The 17,889-nt window shown below is 41.2% G+C and overlaps 1 protein-coding gene across 3 annotated transcripts in view; it reads right to left on the reverse strand.

Annotated features, from left to right (window-relative positions):
* WDR72 (WD repeat domain 72) overlaps positions 1 to 17,889 on the reverse strand; it is a 456,172-nt gene that overhangs the window by 193,629 nt on the left and 244,654 nt on the right. The window lies entirely within an intron of this gene.

The following is a 17,889-nucleotide window of genomic DNA, read 5'->3' on the forward strand; positions in this document are numbered from 1 at the left end:
ATATATATATATATATATATATATATATATATATATATATATATATATATGGGATTCTGCATTATAGCCTAGCGGACGCGTGCTCGCCACCAGTTGGTCACTTTTGCTGTGCTTACTCCAATCGTCAAGTAGAGAGTGAGACACAGAACGGAGCTCTGCCTATGTAAACAAGACAGAGCTCTGTTCTGGCAGTGGAAAACTGATAGATTTTGTGTCCTTTCAAAGCAAGGAATAAAGTCCATCATTTCCCTTAGTAAAAGCAGAACACTGTGTCAGTTAGTGTCTGATAGGCCGCCACAATATCGCAGTCCCACTGTAAGTTGTGATTGCCACCATTACTAGTATAAAAAAAAAATACCATGATTTGTAGACACCATAACTTTTGAACAAACCATTTAATATATGCTTATTGGGAATTTGTTCACCAAAAATACAGTGCATCCGGAAAGTATTTACAGTGCTTCACTTTTTCTACATTTTGTTATGGTGCAGCCTTTTTTCCAATTGGATTAAATTCATTATTTTCCTCAAAATTCTAAAAACAATACCCCATAATGAAAACGTTAAAGAAGTTTGTTTAAAATCTTTGCAAATTTATTGCTTTATTTGCTTAATACTTTGTTGAAGTACCTTTGGCACCAATTACAGCCTCAAGTCTTGTTGACTAGGATGCCTAGAGCTTGGCACACCTGTTTTGGGCAGTTTTTAAAATAATGCAGTGCCGTATAACAAAAAATGGCCTGGTCATGAGTGGGGGGGGGGGGATGTTTCAAGTGGTTAACCTACTCTAAAATTCAAAGTTCAGACATTACCCTCAAAAGTCTAGGAAGGCCCTAGCTGACCTCCCCTTTCTGGGAGGTCAGTTTGTTTGGCGACTCATTGAGTTGATTAAGGGCTTGATTGGCGGGAAGAGTACTCTTCTTCCTCAATCCTCCAAGGGTAAGATTCCCTGTACTAAGTGGTGTCCTTATTTTTCTGCTCACAAGCTTTTTTTTTGTGTCGCCGGGGTGCAAGAAAAAGGTAAGCCGTTAAGAGCTTCTGAGTGGCTAAAAAGAATTGGGGCAAGCCAAAGGCCGGTCAGTCAGGTGCTGCTGACATGTCCTCTTCAGCATGAAGGGGTGCCCTCACCCAGTTCAGGGGTGGGGGGGCGCCTGCGCTTCTTTCGGGAGCCCTGGACTTCCTTCATTCAGGACATTTGGGTTCGCAAACTGATTTGTTTCGGGTACAAGATGAAATTCTTGTCCTGGCTGGGGGACAGGTTTTTTTCAGTCAAATCTTCACCTGTCTCAAGAGCGTTTGAAGGTTCTGCGAGAGGCTGTGCAAGATCTCCTGGCTCAAGGGGTGATTGTGCCGGTGCCTCTGCAGTAACACTCTCAAGGTTTATATTCAAACCTGTTCACGGTGCCCAGAAAAGAGGGCAAAGTGTGCCCGATTCTGGACCTCAAGGCTCTGAACCGCTTTGTGGGGGTGCAGAAGTTTTGAATGGAGTCCAATCGGTCAGTGGTGGCATCCTTGAATCAGGGGGATTTTCTGGCCTCCATCCATCTCAAAGATGCATATCTCCACATCCCCATTTTCGAGGGACATCAGCGATTCCTCCGCTTTGCGGTGGCAGAGGAGCACTTTCAATTTGTGGCGTTATCCTTTGGTCTCGCCTCCGCTCCCAGAGTATTTACCAAGGTTCTGGCCCCAGTGCTGGCCTTGTTACATCAGCGAGGTATCTCGATTGTGGGATATCTGGACGATCTCCTGTTGCGAGCAGTCTCCCACTCAGATCTCCTGGGCAACGTCTCTTTCACAATTCAGACCCTTCAGGAATTTGGGTGGACGATCAATTAAAAAAAATCTGCTCTGACGCCATCAGCATGGGTCACTTATCTGGGGCTGACTCTCGACTCTGCTCTGGCGAGGGTCTTTTTCCCCCTGGACAAACTTCAGAAGCTGCAAAAAGCAGTCAGGTTGCTGATGGAGACGGATCAGTCCTACTTGCGGGCTTGCGTGTGGGCCCTGGGTCTGATGGTTTTGACCTTTGAAGCAGTCCCATTTGCTCAGTCTCACTCGAGACCTTTGCAAAAGGAGATTCTGGTGAAATGGAACAGAGATCCTTGGTTATTGGACCAGAAGATTCGCTTGAGCCATCTTACAAAGGCGGCTCTTTCTTGGTGGCTCCAGTCTCCTGTCCTGTGCCAGGGCAAGTCCTTCCTGCTGGTGTTTTGGATGGTTGTCACCACGGACTCCAGCCTGTCAGTTTGGGATGGAGTGCTGGGGAAGCTCTGTGCCCAGGGGATTTGGGCGTCGGAGGAGTCTTCCTTGCCGATCAATGTTCTGGAGCTGAGAGCGATCAAGCTCTGCCTGCTTTCCTGGACAAGTCAGCTACGTGGCTCTCCAGTTCAAATTCACTCGGACAATGCCACGGCCGTGGCTTACATCAATCATCAAGGGGGCACCAAGAGTGCTCTGGCGGCCAAAGAGGTGGCTGAGATTCTCAGTTGGGCGGAAGCCAATGTTCCGGCTCTTTCTGCAGTCCACATTCCGGGTGTGGAGAATTGGCAGGCGGATTACCTGAGTCGTCAGGTGTTGGATCAAGGGGAATGGTCCCTTCATCCGGAGGTGTTTCATCTCCTGTGTGTCAGGTGGGGGGACCCAGGACGTGGATCTGTTTGCATCCTGCCTCAACAGGAAAGTTCAGTGGTTTGTGGCCAGGTCTCGGGATCCTCTGGCCAACGCCACACACACTCTGGTGGCTCCCTGGAGCCAGTATCGGCTGATTTATGCCTTTCCTCTGCTTGTACTCCTGCTGTGGTTTCTTCGCCGGGTGGCGATGGAAGGCATTCCAGTCATTCTAGTGGCACCAGACTGGCCTTCGACGGTCTTGGTACACAGAGCTGGTGAAACTGGTTGCGGATCCGCCATGGCATCTTTCTCTGCGAGAAGATCTACTATCTCAAGGACCGATCTTCCATCCTGCTATACAAGGTGTTAAAGGATAGAGGTCTCTCTGACTCTGTGATTCTGAATCTTTTGAAGGCCAGGAAGTCGACTTCCAGGAAGATCTATCATCATACGTGGAAATCGTACATTCCATGGTGTGAATCGCTGCAACTACACCCTCGCTTGTTCTGTAGCTAGGGTTTTGGCTTTTTTTACAGAAAGGGGTTGAGCAGCACTTGGCGTTGGGTACTATTAAGGGCCAGGTGTCGGCCTTGGCTATTTACTTCCAACGTCCATTGGCTATTAATAGCTTGATTGAAATCTACAATATGTCCTCACAAGTGACACTGGATCATCTGACTCATATCCACACGTAATTGATATATAATGGAAATTTATCAGTCTGGCCAAATGCATTCACTTGCGCAAGGTTTTTTTTTTGTGTGTTTTTTTTATTTATTTATGTACTGTTTATTCACCCATGGACATAGTAAAATGAAACATTTGGTGGCCCTACATTGCATAGGGAAGTGGCAGCGATGGCAGGAAACAACGTTTATATATTGATGTAATTTTTGCATAGATGTTGTAGAGGGTAAAACTAGAGGTGCACCATGTTCTCTATTTTTGTGTTGGAGTATACTATTTGAGTACTATCAGTAACCTTCCTTTCATCCACCATGCTTCTTGCTCTGAGCTGTTTAATTTCATTGGCCTGTTATTCTTATTTTTTGTTTGAAAAATAATGAGTCCTGAAATAAAAGCAAATATGAAGTTGTTACTGTAAGTTTTAACTGTCTGTCCAATGCCATGTATGAGGACTGTAAACACTGCAGAAGGCCTAATCTATGGGAGGTGTATAAGATAGTGCAATCAGTCATTAACCTGCCTACCTCTCTCAATACTTTTACACGTGTATGTCCTTTATATTACTTCAAGATGCACATAGTCATAAGACACCTGTTTTTAAAAGTTAGGTCAGCTATTTAGCAGAGCCAAAGTGGATAACTTTATGATGCCACAGTCAGAGAAAAGGTAGCAATATGGCTACCTGGAGTTATTTTATGAACAGAATGTGTACTGACCACCACCCAGAAACATAATTTCCTGCTTGTGTGACTTGCTCACCAATTTTCCCAAATGTCTGCACTAAGAAACAAGTCAGATTTCTGGCATCACCTGGAACAAAAATGTATTTTTTGGTGAGATACAACCAATAGGAACACATGTAAAGGAACGCAGACCCAGCAGCTTTCCTCATTAGTAGGGATGATCGAACTTTTGAAAAGTTTGGTTCGACCAGAACACCCAAACTTCCCAAAAGTTCGGTTCGGATTCCAGAACCCCATTGAAATCAATGGGACCCGAACTTCTGGAATCAAAAAACACAAATTTGAAGCCCTAAAACCTAATAAATGCCCCTAGAAAGTGCCTAGGGTTCTGGGTCATGCCCCAGGGACTATTAATCACACAAAAAAAGTTCTAAAAAATTGTCGTTTTTGATAGAGAGCCAATTATTGAAAAAAATATTGAAAAAAAAAATGAGATTTCTTTGGATTTAGTGTCTGGGGGGTCTAAAAAGTGTACCTGTGAAGCTTCAGCTCTGTAGCATGTCGAGAACCATTAAAAGAAAGATAATTTTTCTTAGAATTTCAGTAGCGCAGTGATGGGGTTCCGCTCCTTTCACACCTGGACGTTTTTGTTTCAGGCATTTATTGGGCGTTTTTTGGGCATCTTTGGAGGCAGGCATGACATCTGAACTTCTGTATAGGGGTATATATATATATATATATATATATATATATATATATATATATATGTGTGTGTGTGTATATATATATATATATATATATATATATATATATATGTATATATATATATATATATATATATATATATATATATATATATAAAATCAAAAAACACAATTTTGAAGCCCTAAAACCCAATAAATGCTCCTAAAAAGGGTTCTGGGTCATGCCCAAGGGACTATTAATCACACAAAAAAAAGTTCTTAAAAATTGTCGTTTTTGATATATATATATATATATATATATATATATATATATATATATATATATATATATATATATATATAAATATATGTGTGTATATATATATGGAATCACAGGTACACTTTTTAGACCCCCCAGCCACTAAATCCAAAGAAATCTCATTTTTTTTTCAAAAATGTTTTCAATAATTGTCTCTCTATCAAAAACGACAATTTTTAAGGACTTTTTTTTTGGGTTTTAGGGCTTCAAAATTGTGTTTTTTTTATTCCATATATATATAAATATATATATATATATATATATATATATATATATATCTACATTACGGTCACCCTGACATGGAAGAGTTTGTTCACCCTGGCATAGCAGAGTCAGTTCACTCTAAACTACACTACAGTCACCCTGACACCAAAACTTTCCCTACAGAAACTAGATTATTGAATCTAACTATAATGGTATATAGTACCCTAACTACACTGCATATCCCTTTCCTCACACTAATAATTGCAAAATGACACTGGAGCAGCAGGAGTAACAGAAATGCTTCCACTCTATTGCACAGCCTCTCTATTACAGTGCTAGAGATTTGGCGGGGCTATGTTATATACTGGGGGGCGTATTCACTCCTAATTGGCCTCTGGACCCCCTAGTCACTCCAATCTGCTTTTACTAATGTTTCTGGGCCAATCACGGGCTTTTAAAGCCCAGTTCCTGTCCCATTGCATTTTGGGCGGTTCTGGTGGCCGATTTCCAAACTCTTACCACAAAAAGTTCGGAATTCGGCCGAATTTCGAACAGCCATTGTTCGGGTCAAACCGATGGTCGACCCGAACCATTCGATCATCCCTACTCATTAGTACCCTGCAGGTGCACAGCTGATTGATAATTATGAAACCAATGGAACAAACAGTGATTTCTTCAGAATAACAAAAGGTAGGAATCTGCCACGAAGTTTGTTAAAATCCTTGTAATGTAAATAGATCACCCATAGGGGGATGTTTTTTTCTCAACAAAAGTGGAGTTGCGCTTTAATTGTTTGCTAGGTTTAGTGATATTTGGTTATGATATCTACAGGTGGTGGCTGAATTAGGCAACTCCATCTAGTTCCCCGGTATATATATATACATATATATATATATAGCCATATAAGTTAAGGAATTTCATTGTGAAATATAAATTATGTGTCTATTTCATACTATTAATCCTACTGCTATCAGTGATTTTTAGCAAAATATTGTAAAATAAATTTTAATTTTAATTTTTTATATTCATAGCCCAAACTATCACACAAATTTATTGGGCTTAAGAGTATCTGCAAAAAGCCCAAATTTCAGGGAATACTTAATTAGCCAATGTAATTATATTTACCTTATTTTCATACTTGAGGCACTGTCATATATAAACCGATTAAACTATAGATTTTGCTAACTTCATTAATTGTTCAAACGTTCTGACACCCAGAAGCAGTTTTTTTTTTTTTTTTAACAGACATTTACAAAGGAAAATGGTTTTAAATTGCAGGCAAATACATTTTCCTTCTGACTTCAAATAAAAAAACATATGGCTTGTGGACCCCTCCAAAGGTCCACCAAAATACATGGCATTCTGCTATAAATTTCGGGGTACCTTTAGAGGGGTATGTGCTGTTTTTTATTTGTTTTTTTTTTTTTGGAAGCAGGGCATTAATGGTGGCTGGGGGGAGGGGGGATAGGTGGAGATGCAGCTGGTGCCAGCGCCTGTTTGTCCCTTAGGAACCACTGACAGTGGGAATGTCACGTTTGACTGAACAGGGGGCTGGACCAAAACCACTGGCTCATTTATATTGCCTATCCTCAACCCGAGATTGGACAGTAAGGGCTTGTTTACACCGTCAGCTCACATGAGCCATATTAGTGTGCGGACTGGTGTCCATTGTGTGCATGCAGTAGGGGGCAGTGCCTTGTGTTATCTTTTTTTTTACTTTTTTTTTTAAATGTCCCAAATGATATTTCCTATATTCATAAATGGTGACATGAGGTAAGGTCAGGTACGTTGTAGAAATAGTATCATGTTTTCCTTTTTATTGCAACACACTGCAAACCCCCACAATACAGCATTGTGGTATGAAAAGGGCACAAAGAAAACAGTTGTTTTCTATCTGCCCTAGCAGCGAGTCTGTGTTGATTTGTGCAGAATAATGCAAGTCCAAGCACATGGTGGAGCCCTAAAAGAGCAGCTGTAGTTAATCTCTTTGTTACCATTGCATTCTCCTCCTGTCAGCATGTTCCCTGTCAGTACATCTGCATGCAGCACAGCCTGATTAGCTCCTGGTGCTTTCAACCATTTCCCAGTCTGCATGCTGCAAAGTGGATTCCAGAGGCTGTTACCAAGATAAATTCAGGCACTTAAAATAGTTGTATGTGAAAATAAGTTTTTTTAATACATAAATAAACTGTTTTTTTTTTTTTTTTAAATCTGCCTTGGGTTAGATGTTAAAGTAATGTAAATGTAATTTTAAAAAATGAATGTGGTATATTCAAACTGTTATCATACAACTGTACCTAGGTGAATTGTGCAGAGTGAAAAATACCAAGTTCTGACAGTGCTATTTACCAGCTACCCAGACCTTAAACAGCAATTTAATAAATTTTGTTTTTATGTGCCACTGCTGAATTTGCAGACATACAATTCTTTTTCAAACAGTCTGAGGCCTGGTAACTCTCATATAAAACTCACTGTAACATTGAAGGAAAAGCTTCCAAACTCTAACAGTATAAATCAAACCTAATATACCCTACAATGCCATGCTTCTGCAACAATTGAGTGCTGACTATAATACATTTCCTTTAACATGCTGGCTGCATTTCATATTTTCAGCACTAGCAGTTTTAACCATGGGAGTTTTATTTGGCTATCTCGACTCACAGTAGTGGTAACTTACAGAGACCTGCAGGAACACAAGTGACTCGCCATTACCAGCAGAGTTGACAGCTTTCTTGGATGTGACCAGTTCTCCCTGCAGCTATCACACACCACAGTCCCTCCATTTGAAGTGTTTCTTTATAGGCTTGAAATATAAAACTAAAAGAAATTCCTTTCAAGAATTATATTGAATGCACATAGAGCAATCACTTAGAAAGAGACATATCCTCTTTTCCTTTCTTTCAAAGTAAAACTATTTTATTGGGCTACAATCAACTTATAGCAGAGTGCCTGGGAGAAAAGGAGACAACATATCTGGCAGTACTGCACCGTGTAGGTGTGGAGGGAATTTATAAAACTTTTTTTAAAAGTTATTTTTTTTTTTTTACTATATATCTATCTATAGAATGAAACATATTGAAAATAAGTACTCTGTTGAAGGAGTACTCTTAGTTGGAGGTTACAAAATTATATTGTGGTGTAAAAAAGAAGATATAATTTCTGTAGGTAAAGCAATTTCGCAAATGACAATTTATAAAGCTCCACACAATGATATTGCAGTCCATATACAGGCCAATTCCTATTTAAAATCAAATGAAAACTACAAGTGATCTTTAAACTATAACGTGGCATTAAGAAAAGTTTCAGTGAATCCACCTATTAACTTAAGAATACAGTCAGGAACAATGTTTTTCACACCCAATAGTGTGGATCATCTGATATTTTGTTGACACTTTTGATGTAATGGTCAGGCATATCTTTGTTTCTATAATATAGAAATTCAAACTATAATTATAGTCTTTATAGGACCTAACTAGTAACAGTATCAGTAGAACAATCTCCAATAGCTAGTATGTTTAGTATGTTCTATCATTAGCTACCTAGCAGTAAAGATATAAAGAGAATTCAAAGCACTTCTATAGGCAGTTTGTTACATTTATTTTGGTGCCCCAGGTGGTGGTGGTGGGGTGGCGGGGGGGGGCAGAGCCCAAACTTTTGCTTTATGTAATCAGCTGGCTTTAATTTTTTAGCCCACATACAGATGAAGTACTTCTAACATGAGCATAGGCTCTGAAACATATAAAGAAAAGACATGGATGGAGCAAATGTGGACAATTTTGGACAGGTGCTCTGACTGGAACATATGCTGTATAATTATGCTATATGAAAAAAATCTTCAACATTAAGAAATCTCTTTCAGTTGAAATTCATTTAACAACTTTAACTGATCTAATCTATTGGGACTCAAAATAATGCACAAAACATTACAAATTTTGTAAGGTAATGTGAGATGGACTTGAAGAAACCAAAAAGCTCTCCATCGAATAAGTGGAAGTGAAGCATATTAGGACATTTTTAAAAAAGAAAGTATCTACTGTACATATCTCATTTTTATCACAACTCCAAAAAAAAGTGGAACCCCACTTTAGGTTAAACAAAAAAAAATAAAAAAAAACATAAAATATAGTGCCTAGGGGGTCCCATTAGTCTGTCTGCAAAGTGGAGCATCTGTAGCATAACACATGCTGCAGCAAAAATAAAATTTCAAAAAAAAAAAAGAGAGAGTCAAATCACATTTAAATTGACTCCTTGTTACAATTGTCGACACCTGGCTATTTAAAAAAAATAAAGAAAGAAAAAAATTGCGTGGGATTTCCTCCCCAGTTCATATCAGGCCCCTAGGGTCTGGTATGGATTTTAGGGGAACCTCAAAAAAAAAAACGCCATGAGGTCCCCCCAAAATCCATACCAGACTCTTATCAGGACATGCAGCCCAGCAGGTCAGGAAAGGGGGGGGGGGGACGAGCAAGCAGCCCCCCTCCAGAACCATACCAGGCCACGTGTCCACCCCCATCCCAAAGATCCTGCCCCCCCATGTGAATCAGTATAGGGTACATCGTACCCCTACCCATTCACCACAAAAGTGTCAAAAAGTAATAACCACAAGAAACTTTTAAAAATTCAAAAAATAGTGTTTCTCGATGTAAATCCATCGTCAATCACGACGCTGGCTGGTCCCGAAAAATATAAAAAAATAAAAACGCTCTGCCTCCTGGGTGGTGTCCTGCCGTCTTCCCATTCTGCACTTTGACAGTTCTTATATAGGCAATGGTCGGGGCCATCCGGGTGCATCACCTAGTGGCACCGCCCCCTTCTGACGTCATGTGATACCATGTGATGTCAGAAGGGGGTGGTACCCCTGAGTGACTAACTGGGTGGCTCCACCCCTTGCCTATATGAGGAACTGTCAAAACGCAGAGTGGGCAGATGGTGGGAGGCCTCCCAGGAAGCGGAGCATTTTTTCATTTTTAATTTTTTTCGGGTCCAGCGGTCATCATGATTGACAATGAATTTACAGCAAGTAAAGGACTTGTCAAAAACTATTTCCTGGGTTCTTACTTTTTTACACTTTTTTGGTGAATGGGTAGGGGTACGATGTACCCGATACCCATTCACATGGAGGGGTGGGATCTGGGGCACCCTTGTTAAAGGGGGCTCCCAGATTTCAATAAGCCCCCCCATGTGGTTCCCCTTAAAATCTGTACCAGACCCAAAGGGCCTGGTATGGACTGGGGGGGATCCTATGCCGTATTTTTTAACATTTTTCTATTGCCGAGCAATTGCCGGCAATCTTTTCTTTACATTCATCTGTTGGTGGGGAAGCCCACTGACAGATGATGACTCATGGTTGTTAAGGACGCAGACATCTGGCTTCTCAGCCCACTGCCTAACAGCCAGCTATTTCTTTAAACAGAATTTGAATCGGTCAATTGTTTTTCGACTGCTCCAAATTCAAATTTTTCTGAAAAGTTGGAATTTGTTAGAAAACAAATAAACAAACATTTTTTTAAGGATTTCAATGAAATTTGTTACTATTCGGTCTTATTTCAATCAGAGATTTGGATAAATTTGAATCTTCGTCACTATTTCATTTGGAGATTCAGATACATCCGAATCTCTGAATAACCAAAAATTTGTTTGAATTTGTATTTGGACCGAAACAAATTGCACATGTCTATTTTCAACATTCACTTCCTCCCATACACTTCAATCAGGTCCTAGAGCCACTAGTTTACAGGTCAGATGCAGACTAATTTACCCGAGCCATTAATTCCAACCTGCTGTTTCAGGCTTGTCTGAGTTTGAACTAAGATACATGCCCTTTTTAATTTATTGACTCTCATTCTGCTTCAGATTTTGAATATCAGTGCTACTAATTCTGACAATCCAAAATATATATGGCATTAATATTTTTGGGCTTCTAAAAATTGAAGTGGTTGTTTTTGGCATTGGAGTTTACAGTCATGAATTTCTAAAATAACTGGGCACCAGTAAATTATGAGTTTATGTGTTTGTCAGTGATGGCAATAGCTGGTAAGATGTGCTAATGCACAGTATTTATACACCTAAACCTAATACTAACTAAATTACACTACTCCTAACTAGAGTTGAGCGAACACCTGGATGTCCGGGTTTGGCGGGTTCGGCCCAAAGTGAAAAAAAGTGCGGGTTCGTGACCCCGAACTTAACCTGAACTTTACCCCGCTCCCGAACCCCATTGAAGTCAATGTTGACCAGAACTTTTGAGCACTAAAATGGCTCTAAAAAAACATGGAAAGGGCTAGAGGGCTGCAAATGGCAGCAGAATCTTCTTAAGAGCATGGCAAGTGCTCTGCAAACAAATGTGGACAGGGAAATAACTTAAAATAACATAAAAAACATAAAAATAAAAAGAATCATCTTGATCTAAGAGGGCAAGGTCCATATGGAGTAGAAGTTTGAGGTGGCAGTGGATGTTGCGGTGTAGGTGGAAGCAGTGGTGGAGGAGGACGAGGTAGTCAACACTGGTTTTTGTTTTTAATTTTAAATTTCTTTTTAAATTAGGGTACACCCCAAAAGAGTGAGAAAGATCAAAAATATAACAATGGCTGGGTAAGGCCGGTATACATGTCTTTTCTGCACAAGGTACTGACAAGTCCTGTGGGATTCATGCCTGGTTAATTTTAATGAACCTGAGCTTGTCCACATTGGCTCTGGACAGGCGGCTGTGCTTGTCTGTGATAATGCCCCCAGCCGTGCTAAATACATGTTCAGATAATACACTGGCTACAGGGCAGACCAGCACCTCCAAGGCGTAAAGGGCAAGCTCAGGCCATGTGCCCAATTTGGAGACCCAGAAGTTGAAGGGGGCAGACCCGTCATTCAGTACGTGTATAGTACGTAAGGAACGGTAAGGAACTGTATATGGTATATGGTATATGGCAAGGAACGGTGATGGCGGCAGGGTTTTTTTTTTCCCCTTCTGGGTTGAGTCTGGCCTAGGAAAAGGTTTGTGTCCCTGGTTGTGGGCCAGGCTCTCCCAAAGCTGTCTAAGTTCTGAGGCCATCTGGTAGGGACGGGGCTGCACTGGTCTTGCCAGGGACCAGGATTCTGAAAAGCCTGTGGTGTATGTGACCCTGTATTGCAACGTGGCACTAACCTTGCACTCCTCCACCATCCCTTTCCCCACTTTTATGTGTTGTGTGTCTCACGTTTTGTGTTTTTTATTGTGGCGGTACACTTTATTTTGCACAGCGTGATTAGTAAGGTGTAGGTCCTTGGGCCTGTCCCTGAAAGTCTTGGGAGGAGGTGGGTATGGCCTTCTGGCTTGGTTTGCCCTCTCTCATGGGGTCTCTCTTCGGGAGAGCCCCACCTAGTACTTGGGGTGGTCTGTTTCAGCAGACATCCTAAAGAATGGGGCTGCCTGGTTTCGGCCAGGTTAGCCAATGTAAGTACCCCAGTCCCTGTCAGGAGCCTTGCGCCCAGGGGGATCAGGGTCAGGCACCATGTGTACACCCTGTGCACTTTTTGTGTTTCACTTTTTTGGTGTGCACTTCTTTATGTATAGTCTGAGTGTGTTCACACACCCCCACGGGCTTAAAAAAAAAAAACAGCTGGTGGTCCTGGTTGTTGTGGCGTGCCGACAAAGCTTTTCCACATTTCATACATGCTAACCCTGCCTTCTGAGGTGCTGGCGGTGCCCTGGCTGCGTTGGTGACCTCCTCCTCTGCCTTCGCCTTGTGCATCCACTGTGCCCCCGCTGTAACAACAAACAAACACAGGGGCGCACCGGCCTAGTGCATTATCATTTAGATGGTTTATATAAAAAATAGGATTAAAAATACTCACAAACGAGTTCTTGTTAAAAGCATGTCACAAAAGGAACGCAGTCCTCAGTAAAGGTATCCGAGGATGTGTAGTCCCTTAGATTCTTGAAGGCTAATGCGTTTCGAGGCCTAGCCTCTTCCTCAGAGCCTACACCTGCCCCCGTTGTCAGGTGGGAATGCCACCAGCATCGCTTCTCGATCCTTTGGCTAAGATCAAGTGTAGTATCTGTTGGTATCTGTTATCTGGGTGCCACCCTGCTGTGAACATGGTTCCTCCTCCTCCATCTCCTCCTCCTCATCCTCCACCTCGTCATCCTCCAGAACTGTGCCCTTGCTGGACAATTGTGTACCTGGCATTTTTGGGTGCAGGAACCCACCGGAGCCACTTGTGAATGACTGCCCTGAAAGCCTTGAAAATGATCACTGCTCCGGATGCGGAGGGGGTAGAGGATGAGGAAGCGGAGTAGGTAGAGTTAGCAACAGGAGGCAAACTGAAGAGCCTTGCAATCCTCCGTGGTGGAAGCTGATGCGCCAAACAAATTTAAAGGGTGTATCTCACAGTAACATAATCAGCAAACGCTGCAAAATTATTAATTTTCCCCTAAATGGGTGTTTATTGAATAGCAGAATAGAACAACAGTATCTAAAAGGGTGTATCTCACACGTACAGATACAGACTATGCCGCAATTTATTATCTTTCTTCCCCTAAAAGGGTGTTTATTGAATAGCAGGATAGAACAACAATATCTAAAAGGGTGTATCTCACACGCACAGATACAGACTAGGCCGCAATTTAATATTTTTTCCCTAAATGGGTGTTTATTGAATAGCGGAATAGAACAACAGTATACAACGGGTGTATCTCACAGTAACATTTGCAGACTAGGCCGCAATTAAATTTTTTTCCATAAATGGGTTTTTTATTGAAAAGCGGAATAGAACAACAGTATACAACGGGTGTATCTCACAGTAACATATGCAGACTAGGCCGCAATTTAATTTCTTTTCCCTAAATGGGTGTATATTGAATAGCGGAATAGAACAACAGTATACAACGGGTGTATCTCACAGTAACATATGCAGACAAGGCCGCAATATTTATTTTTCCCTAAATGGGTTTTTATTGAAAAGCGGAATAGAACAACAGTATCCAACGGGTGTATCTCACAGTAACATATGCAGACTTGGCCGCGATTTAATTTTTTTTCCCTAAATGGGTGTTTATTGAATAGCGGAATAGAACAACAGTATACAACGGGTGTATCTCACAGTAACATATGCAAACTAGGCCGCAATTTAATTTTTTTTCCCTAAATGGGTTTTTATTGTAAAGCGGACTGGAACAATAGTATCCATAACAACAGTATCCAACGGGTGTATCTCACAGTAACATATGCAGACTAGGCCGCAATTTAATATTTTTCCCTAAATAGGTGTTTATTGAATAGCGGAATAAAACAACAGTATCCAAAGGGTGTATCTAACGTATGAATGAAATTTTTTTATTTTTCCCTTTAATTGGTGATTTTTGAAGAGCAGATTAGAACACAGCAGTGTCTAAAGGCTTTATCTCACAGTAACATATAAAGGAAAAAATGAAAAATATGTCCCTTTAAATTGGTGATTTTTGAGTAGCAGATTAGAACAGCAGTGTCTAAACGCTGTATGAAACAGTAAAATATGACGGAAAAAACGTTTTGTTTTTTTTTTCAAAATCCAGCTTAAGCAGACACATATGCACTGAGCTTGCATTACATGGCCGCTACACGCCGCAAGCCGCCCACCTAACAGGTTGGATACTGTTGTTGTTCTATTCCGCTATTGAATAAAAACCCATTTGAATGAAAAACTGAAAAATAATGATTTTTCCCTAAAAACTGAAAATTATTAAATCCAGATTAAGCAGACACATATGCACTGAGCTTGCATTACATGACCGCTGCACGCCGCGCGCCGCCAACCTAACAGACTGATAAAAGTTTTTTTTTCCTCCCTCCTCCTCACTGGGCTCAGGTCAGGGCAAAAAGATCGTGCACTGCACCCCCACACAATAAAATCAATGTAGATCGCTGTCTGATTAAAGAAGATTCTTCCTATTCTTTCCCTGAAAGCAATCTCCAGCCTGCCCCTACAATAATCTCCTATCTCTCCCTCAGCAGCATCAGGAACCTCTCCCTACAGTAGTTAGAGTGACGTGTGGCGCTACGTGACTCCAGCTTATATAGAGGCTGGGTCACATGCTGCACTGGCCAATCACAGCCATGCCATTAGTAGGCATGCCTGTGATGGCTTCTAAGGGCACACTAGTTAAACGCTTGTTGATTGGCTGCCCTGCAGCTGTTGAAACCGCGCCATTAAAACTGCGCCAAAACATGAAATAAATTACCGAACAACGGACTGTATCCCAAACATACAGTAAAATGTTCGGGTCCGTGTCCGGGTACCGAACACCCAAAAGTCCGGTACGATCCCGAACAATACAGTCCGTGTTCGCTCAACCCTACTCCTAACTCCTAAATGTTTACTTCAACCTATCCATTAGCTCTAATTTATAACTTTTCAACCCAGCCTGTACTCTAAACCTTGGTCTAACCCTAGTCCTCAAGCTAGATTCTAACCCCAACACCTAATCTTCACCCTAGACCAAACCACTAAACTTTAATAATAAAGCTAATCTCAGTGCTATCATTTAAGTGTATCCTTTGATCTAACAATACAATGGCCCTTTTCCTAGTACAAAATACAATTACAAATGATCTGTAATACTGTATATCAACAACACATTTTTGTACAAACACACAGCATGGCATGACACTTGGACTTCACATCTAAAAAGGTGATTTACAAACTAAGTACAGACTTTACAATGTTGATTTAGCTTGACAGATATGGGGAAGCTGTGTTCACTTCAATTATTTAATAATGTGCAAACAAAATCTTGTTTTTCAATTTCCCTAGCTGTCAGGAACCAGATCATTTGCTGGTGGCATTGTGGTTTCCGGACCCAAAGGCGGTAGTCCTGGTGTCTATCAGCAGCCAGCAGATCCCAGCAATTAGTCTTCACCCAATGCTGACTGCTGGGGGGGATATTTAGTCCCTCCTCTACTGTTCTATAATACCTCAGTGTTTTGTCTGTGCTCCCTGTGTGCTCTGCTCCTTATAAAATGTGATCTTATTTCCGTTCCTGCTCCCATACTATTTATCCTGCCATCTGTACATAATTTGGGTTATTTTAGTTAGTTTAGGTAGGTTTACTTATGGCGCTTTTCCACTGCATAGAACCGTACCGGCTCGGCACGCTTTTGTGCTTTTCCACTGCGGTACCGCATGGTATAGGGTCGGAACGGTTCGGTACGGTATGGTATAGGTTTGCTTTTCCACTGCATGGAACCGAACGGTACGGTACGGTACGGCTCTGAAAAAACAGTACCTACTCGATTATGGTTCCAACAGGTACCAAACTGGTACCATATCCCACAATCCTTTGCATGCAGTCACTACTAGCCACTGATTGGTCAGAGAATCACACCCACCCCGTTGTTATCCCACCCACTTAACTTTAGTACTACTTTAGTGGAAAAGCAAACCTATACCGTACCGTACCGAACCGTTCCGACACTATACCATGCGGTACCGCAGTGGAAAAGCAAACCGGGCCAAGCAGGGCCGGGTAGAGCCGAGCCGGTACTAGCCGGTACTTGCAGTGGAAAAGTGCCATTTGTTTTATTCACTTCCATTGATTCGATTCACATTATGTAGGTTCAATGGCCTTTATATTTTTTGGTGTATTAGATGTTTGTATTTATTGCTGTGCTTGTAATGTGGACTGTTTCCTTAAATACATCCCAATACTTTCATTAAGTGTTGAATCTGGTGATCTGTGTGCAGATCCATACATACCTGGTCATGGCTGTTTTACAGGATACCAGCACTTGGTATCTTAACACTGGCATGTTATTGGGTTTTCAATGTAAACAAAGATTCCTCCTATTTACTAAGCTTCATCCTACTTACTAATCATAGCCATAATCCATCTCCAATCATATTCATTTTGCTAAGTAAGCGGTCACTAGGCCTTTAATAAATCAACTCCACAATATTAACATTGTTTGCTTTTTGCACTGGACCTGATAACAAATCTCAGGCTGATTTAAGAGAAAGTGTTGCAAGAGTGTAAGGTGAAGGGGGTCTTCATGACAATTATAATTATCAGAAACAGCATTGCTTTGCTCACAGAAGGCAGCTATGACAATATTTTCAGTTTATCAATGACATGGGTTTGCTAGGCTGTCTAGTACCATATACAGAGCCTGACTGTAGATAGGTAAGTCAAGTGTCAGTAAAAAAGTGCGGCACTTCAGTTCATATATACATGCAAATAGATAATCATATGCAAACAAACATCTAAAGTGAGAAAAAGTCCACAAATAAGTGATGTTCAATATGTACAACGAGCGAGTCTTCTCCAATGAAAGTGCAAAAGTACCAATATTCAAGGTGACACGTTTAACCACTCCTATCGTATGGTCACAGCTGCTTTCCGGAACCTATTGACCCTGTAAAATAGAGCAGTCAAAACAGGCCTTATATTCAGCCGAACTCTCTTTACAGGGCTGTCAAAACCTTCCAATCCAGGCCGAATCCACTGGTCACATGTCAACTTATCACTGTAATGAAGTGTGTGCAGGCAGCTGGATCCTGGAGCAAGCTTCACTGCAGGGATGACCTGTCCTCTTCCTGGCTCTGAACTTTGCTAGGCAAATAAGCAATAAGTAATGATCTGAACTGCTAATATTCACTTAAATCAAACTACAACATAAACTATGGGCACAACTGCTTCTTCAGTAATGCTATAAAATAATAGGCTATCCACATAACATTTCCTACGCAAGTC

Source organism: Pelophylax lessonae (genome assembly GCF_965119305.1).
Source record: "Pelophylax lessonae genome assembly, chromosome: 4".
NCBI lineage: Eukaryota > Metazoa > Chordata > Amphibia > Anura > Ranidae > Pelophylax > Pelophylax lessonae.